We start from the raw sequence: 8,131 nt of genomic DNA, 5'->3' as shown, positions 1-8,131 counted from the left end.
CAATGTGACTGTATATAAGGATCAGTTAATCCAGGGTTGCTGTGGTTCAAACTGATGGCCAAAGGCTGCAAAGCTAAAGCTATGCACAGTTCTCTGTCATTGTTGTTCAAGCTCTGCACAAAAGCAGATGCCCTACCCCAACACTATCACCTGGGCTACATGCAAATAATAATGAGTTTGTCCTCCGGTCACTCAGTTCAGGTTTTCCAGAGCACTGATATATTGATTGGGGTTGAATGCAGACTGACAGAGGTCAGCGTTCATTCACGGTGCATTGCTTTAATCCAACAGCGGCACTGCCAGTACATTTTGATGATCATGGCTGGGCCACGAATTGCTGCATAAGTGCAGGTCTGAGATGGCAAAAAGAACCTGCAGGAGAGGGAAAATATAGAAAAAATTAAATAGAAATTAATTTTGAAAAGATGCACTTTACTGATACAACCATGAAATCAAACCATTCTGCACCTCCCAACTGATCAACAATAACAAGCCTAATTCGGCTTTTTTATTTTCATCGATTGATAAATGATTTATTTAACTGAACTGGTTTCAGCAGATAAGTATAATGAATTTGCATTTTTCTACCAAAACAAAGCTTCCAATATTAGATGTTATATCCTAGTAATTTATCGAGCACTGCCTCACATCCTGATGAAATCACAATTCTCGCCTGTCATTTCTAAAGTCTTGGATCTCTTTGCTTCACCTCATTCACACCAAAGTATTCAAATCTGTATCTCACTGTCTCGCAAACCATTTAGAAAATATTTAGAAAACAGCTCTCTACAGTCTGGCCTTTTGTAATGACACGACCGGTGAAGAAAAATAACTTGGATTCATTAAGACTCACAGTCCTTATGATAAGTTTCAATCAGGGTTCAGAACCAATCAGAGCACAGAAAAAGCTCTTACTAACGTCATGACCTGAGGATCATCATGGGGTCAAAACTAATGATGCCATTAACTGTTGGATGTCTCAGAAATTTTAGGACGGCAAAGAAACAAGACACAAACAAACACAGTTCATCATACATTTCTCCCTTCCTTCCCTCCCCATCTCCAGCTGCCTCCCTCTTCCCGCTCCACCACAACCACCCACACATGCAGGGCCTTGGAGTAGGGGTATGTCACCAGGGTGCAGAGGAGGCTACCCCCCCCCCCCCCCCGGTCCCCTTCTGGCTGCCTCTGCCTCAATTTTATCCCACAACTTAGACATTCACATTACTCACACTCTCATTACACATACATATAGGATCTTGGGGGTGGGCACGATACACGGAGTCCAAATTACCATCAGGGTGTACAACCTCACCCCTGGCGTTGTTGCCCACCTCTCAATGTTAAATACACGTAGACATTGAGGGCTAGCAGGAGGGGCTATGCGCTTACCTGCTGCTCTCTGGCAGGTAGCTCCATGCCCTCCTGGGTTTTAAATGCACCTTAGAACACACATGCATCAACACTACAATGAGCGGGTGGAGGGAGGTTTGGAGTCTTCACACACCCCCGTTCTCTGCGACCTGCTGGAGCGGGGGGGCTAGGAGGAGGAGTTGGCCGTCCGACTGCGGTCTGGAGTGTGGGGCCTCCCTGCTGCTGCGGAGTCGGGGCGGTCTGCCTCCCCCCACCGCAGGGAAAAGGGTAACACCACCTGGGTCTGGGTGCAGTTCCCCCCTCCAGGGGCAAGGGTACCTAGACCCGGTTTGTAGAGTACGCTTGGGGAGTGTGATCGTGTGTACAGCGTCTCTTTATGTCTGTCTCCACGTTGGTTGAGTGTGGAGTAAGTGCATATGAGAGCATGAGGGTGGGGATGGATGTTTGTATCTGTGTGTGCCTGTATGTCTGTGTCTATATGTCAGGTTGGGTATCAGGCGCCACCTCTCTGGGGACATCTCAGGCCCTCCAAGGTTTGGAGGCCTATCTCCCCCTACCACCACTTCCCCTGCCAGTGGTGGACTCCCTCAGACATCGGTGCGTTGGTTGTTCTTTGTGTCTGGGGGTGGGCGTCCAGGTACACACCGGCTCACTCCTTGGCGGCCGCTTATCGGGGCCTGGAGCCTGGGGCTCGCTCGGGCCACTTCGGAGGTGGGGTGCCCCCGGCCTCTCGGCCTGGGGCTCGGTCACTCAGGCACGGCTGGCTGCCGGCGGAGCTCACGGGCGCGTCACTACAACCCCCCCTGGCTTCTGCTCCGCGGCTGCTGAGTGAGCCCTCATCTGGGACTCTCCTCAGCTCTTTCTGGGACAGTGGCGCGGCTGCCCCTCTGTTGGTCTTCCTTGGTCTCTTGTGTTCTGGGGGCCTCTGGATGTCTGGAGTTTTGATCTCCTCCATACCTGCTTCATGCCCTGGAGGACGGGGCTGTGGCCCCCCCACACCCTCTAGCAGATCATTACATGAAGGAACCTTTTAAAAACAAGCGCGTCCATGCTCACAGGTGTACACACGGGTGATCACACCCACAAACTACACCCTTTTTGGCTCCTACCTCAAAGCACACTGTGTTATGTTGATCTTACGTGCTGCACAATAATGTTTAATATTTAGTATTTACTGTCATATTCCCATATATCATTGTGATGTTGTTTATTCTGTTACTCTTGTTCTCTTCTGCTTGTTTTCTTTTTTCTTTCTCAGCAGGTGATCCAGGTGATCGATAGATGCATTTTTTTTCTTTTTTTTTCTGCTCATTCTGTTGGTTTTTGTCTTTTGCCCTTCTCCCCCGTCCCTCTTCTCAGCTCTTTCTCTTTCTTTCTCCCCTTCTTTCCCCCAGTCAAGTCTGTCCCGTATTCAGCAAGTGAAAATAAAATAAACAATAAAAGGTGAATCAAATGGACCATTACGGCAAGGCTGGGATGGTCAATTTGGTACAGTAAATCCGTTGGGCATCTTTCTTTGCTTTTAGACAACAATTCTGATGCAAAAGAGCCAAACGGGACAGGCAAAAAAAAAAAAAAATACATTTCTCTGAAAATGGCTGATCTCAGGAGCCTTGGCACGATTAGTGACCCATCTCAAATTGACTCTGAGAAATTGATCTGTACATTCGTATCAAGTAGGTGAGCTTATTGCCACGCTCCATTGCAAGGGTCTCCAAATCATTAGTAGGACACAATACCACAACCAGAATCTTTACAGGTACATTTGACCACACTGAAGCACTGAATGTAATACAGAATAACCCTGAAAATTCTTCTTTTAGTTAGCAAAGCTCTCAGTGGTTTGGCCCCCAGTACACCTCGGACATGCTCGCTGTCTACAACCCAGTCAGACCCCTCAGCTCATCAGGTTCAGATCTGTTCCCAGAACCGGATCTCAGTCAGCGGAGGCTGCTTTCACTTATTGTGCTGCTGTTCTTTAGAACAAGCTGCCTGCTGACCTGACATCAGTTACATCTGCATTCACACAGGCCTGCACTCAGTAGGTGTTATTGCCTTGTTTTGTTTTGTCACACATTGCTGTTTTCATTGGCTTCAGACAAACTTTTTTCTGTGTTAAACACATTGAGTTTTCATGTAATGAAATGTTCAATATGAACAAAATCTGCTCTGATAGCTGTCTTTAGTCTGTGGGGTTTCTGGGTCCGCTGGTTCTTGTTCTCCTCTTCACAGACTCTCTGTGGGGTCCAGGTCAGGCGAGTTGACTAGACAGTCAAGCAAAGCATTCGGTACCAGTCGTGGCGCTGTGGGGAGGCTCTACGTAGGTCCTGCTGGAAAAGGAAATCAGCGTCTTCACAAAGCTAGTGAGCAGATAGAAGCATGAAGAGGCAGACACCAGCATAGACACCAGCAGAGGGTCACTCCTCCTCCACACTCTAGATTTCTAAATGAAAAGTAAAATTTACTTTGATTTGAAAAGAGGACTTTGGACCAGCTCCTTTTCTCCATAAACTCAACCTCAATCTAGAGGATTAGTTCCTGCTTAGGTCAAACGCTCCCTTAGACAGCGAGGTTGAAGGAACCTGAAGCTGCTCTTCAGATGTCCCGTGTGTTATGGAGGGGGTGGGACTCATTGTCCATGATTACCAGCAGTCTTGTCCACGTTCTGTCACTGATCGCCTCCTCCGGGGTTTCGAGCTCTGTGCCAACAACAGACTGGGCCTTCCTGATGAGTTTGTCTGCGTCCTTTGCTTTGATGACTGCATAACAAAATCAGAGATAATGAGACAGGGGAGGAAAGCTTACACAAGGCACGAGGACTATCAAAATAAGACAGGAAACATGACAAACAAAGAGACAGAAACCCAAACTCAAGACACACAAACTTGATGCAATAAGCACATGTTCAAGTTCAAGGAGACTGGAGGGAAACGCTAAAGGGAACCTTAAGCAACCTAAAGTCATCTAACATATTACGAGGTAACAACAATACGGGAATCAGAAAAAGTCATAAGCAGAAGGAAGCAAAGCTACACCAACAGAAACTATAGATAAAAACAATAATGAGTTAACAAGATTCAAAACAGAACTCGTAGTCTTTGTGTGATCAGTACAACTAAAATCAAAACTGATACCAGTCTCTTTCCATTTATTGAAGGGAAAGTCAGAGGCTCACCCCAACAAACACAGAGTAACACAGCTTGTATAGTTGTTGCAGTGATGCACCAACTGACAAACCTGCTGCAAAAACACATCATTAATTTGTGATTAAATCTGTCCAGTGTGCTGTGAGCGCTTCTTATCCCACGAAAACTGAGTATTTTTCAGAATATTAGAAGGGAGAGGAGTTCCTGATGGATTCCTTCACATTTCCCGATGTGATGTGACACATCTGATTAGGGTTATTATTATAACATTATTATAACAGGTTATTACATTCACAGTAAATGTTTCTTTAAAACCTTTAATAAGAAGCGTTGAGAACTATCTACATGCTGGCAATGTGACTGCTGTCCTAGAAATGTACATGTGTACTTTATAAGGACTGTTGTAAGCTCAGTGAATCAAATGTAATTATTCTCTTAATAAATGACAGTTTTTATGTCATATTATGAGGTAACGCAGTGATTGTTTATCCCCTCGCCTGCCTCTGAGGTCTCTCTCTGGGATCAGTCATAAGGCTCCAGTTTTGCTTATTTCGTGTTTTGTATAACTGCATAACAGACGCTGGAACAGATAAACAGATAAACAGGATGGCAGAGGACGTCAGTAGGCAGCGCACACGCCGTCAAATTATATTTCTATTTCAAGGTCTTCCCACTCATTAAGAGCCAAGGATTCATTATCAAATCTCTTTGTGTTGCTGTGTCCTTGTGCGCAGTTCAGTAAATACAGACATGGTGTTAGCACCAAAGCAGCGCCGCCTGTCATATCATCAGTAAAAGCACGGTGTGTGGAGGGCTGAACTATTGCTTTCCCACATTACGAGCTAGAGCTAGATATTATCATTAATTATGGTTGTCTACACCATCATAAAACACTAAATGAACTGAATGAAAAGACGGAATAAATGTCTCCAACAGATGTGTGCAATCAAAAGGACGCATTTCTAACAGACATATAAGCATAAAACATTTCTGATGCTCCCCACACAGCAGGTTATCATCTCATTCCAGTTCCTTTAAAAACACGCTCCACACGGTCCATTTCAGGGCAAAAATAACGTGTTGCCTTTCATGTTTAACACATCAAAAGTTTCAATTTATTCTTCCTGAACAAGTTCTGTTAACCAAAGCCAATCTCTGTGTTTGAGAGGGAGGGGGGGCTCTTCTGAACTCTCACACTGTGCAAGAGATGTTGTGCAAATTCAAAAACGCCCACTGCCATCTCCACTCTCTCATGCACAATCACTTACGGTTGCTTCAAGTGAAATACACATTTTCTGTGTAAAGTTTCCACAAACAATATGAAACGCACAAAGTGCACTATGTGTATCACATTGTTTAATGAAGTCTAACTGCTACAACTTCATTCAGTGATACAGTGAAACATTTTAATGTCCCACAGTACAAATTTGGTGTCATGGAGATTGTCTAATCTGATCCACACAATAATCCAAAAAATAATCCACAATGACTCCTAAAATAAGGACTAAGATTATGTTTTCAAGGACAATCTCTTTGTTTGACAGGAAGGAAAGAAACCTTAAGAGGCTAAGACGGGGAGGTGGGGCGAAAAAGAGGAAATCAGTGAAAAGAACGGAGAATGTTTAAGCATCCAAACAGGATTACAAGATACATACAAATGACAACGAGACTGACAAACAGAAATGAGAATGCTGATCTCATACTTCTGCTACCTTTAAGGATAAGCAGACAGAAAGCAATGAACATCTTCCATAACGCTTTGTTGGGAACCGTAGCAGCAAACAAGAAAAACAGTGAAAAACAACCACAGAGCAGATCAGGTGTTACGACGCCCTGAAGTCACAAAGCAAACTGCAGGAAAGAGAGAACAGAGGAGACATAACGCAGCATGTAACTGACCTGCTGACGTCAAAGTCATCATAGGCGATCATTCCAGTCCTAATCTGTTTTGGAGAAACTGACATTTTTGGAAAGAAATACAAACAATATTACATATTCTGATAGAATTGATTAGAGGCGGGACTAGGGTCGTGGTCGTCACTTCATGTGACTTAATGTGTGTCACTGACCTCCTACATCAGGTGATGCCACAACTACTGGTCCCAATAGGAAGGTTTCCTGTTATTTTATGGTTTGAATGACCTTTCTACTAGTGCATTTAGGCTCAAAGGAGGTCAGGGTCATAAAAATGGTCAAATATAGTATAAAGAAAGCAATGAACTACACTTGTGTAAGTGTTAACATTAGATAATGGAAACATGAACACAAAGCCAGCTGCACAAAGAAACTGTAAAGTGATCGCCACAGTGATTCTGCTTTAAAAACATCAACAGGTGCAAACTGAGGCTGCAGCCTGACTGCTTATAATAATAATAATAATGATAACGGATTGCATTTATATAGCGCTTTATATTATCACTGCTCAAAGGTCACTTTGGGTTCCTGGCTAGCTTAGCGTTAGCATGCTATCTGTGCAGCTGCTTGCAGAGAGAAGCATATTGCAGTTGTTTCTGTCTTAGATGCCATATAATAATAATAATAATGGATTGGATTTATATAGCGCTTTTCGGGGCCCCCAAAGCGCTTTACAATTCCACTATTCATTCACTCTCACACACTGGTGGAGGCAGCTACAGGCGTAGCCACAGCTGCCCTGGGGCAGACTGACAGAAGCGAGGCTGCCATATCGCGCCATCGGCCCCTTTGGCCAACACCAGTAGGTGGTAGGTGAAGTGTCTTCCCCAAGGACACAACGACCAGGACTGTCCGATCCGGGGCTCGAACCACCAACCTTCCGATTACAAGACGAAACTCCCAACTCTGGAGCCACGATCGCCCATATTCACGCTGTAGACTGCACCTCGATTTCCTCCCTTGCCACTTGAACTGAAATCAGCTGATTGGAGCTCAAGTGGAGTCGATAAACGTGATGGCAAGCTGACAAGTCCAAGGAACTGAGCTGTTAGGAATCAGTTCGCTACAGATCATTAGTTAAGGTTAAAGGAATAATTGCCTCAACAAAACTCTGACTCTTTGTTAACCTGCCTACAGCGCTGAAGAAAGACCTGTGATTGTTCTTAGTGTCTTCAATCACTGATCAATAGTAAGCTAGCTAGCTTTTATAGAACGTTTTTATAGCCTCTGTCCTCGATTCTGTTCTATTCTGTTCTATTCTATTCTATTCTATTCTAGAGAGAAAAAAAGTCATTTTCCAGACTAAATAAAGATCTTCTAAATTAGTGAGATGGCATTTCCGTCCAAGCTTATAGGTTATGTGCTTTAAGGTGCACACGTGAGTGTTATGGGAGTCAAGTACTTCGATTTGATGCTTTCTTTTTCAGAGGAGCCTCAGTATCCAGAGTCATACAGTGTGAGGATGTTACACAATTACTAAGATAACTGACTGTACACAGTAGCTGCTCTGGGCTGTGTTGCACATGGTATTGATGAAATTAGCAGTGGAGGAATTATGTCCTTAAATGTAGTTACAGCACTTTCCAAAGACATCTGCTGTAGTGAAAAGTATTCAGCACTGTTGTGTGATCCATTGTTGTAGAGTAGGCCAGTTTATAAGTGCTCAGGCCAATAAGAATCAAATTTTATTCCCAAAA

The sequence above is a fragment of the Simochromis diagramma genome, unplaced genomic scaffold, assembly GCF_900408965.1.
Source record: "Simochromis diagramma unplaced genomic scaffold, fSimDia1.1 OVJJ01000165.1, whole genome shotgun sequence".
Classification (NCBI taxonomy): Eukaryota; Metazoa; Chordata; class Actinopteri; order Cichliformes; family Cichlidae; genus Simochromis; species Simochromis diagramma.
This window is presented reverse-complemented; position numbering follows the sequence as displayed.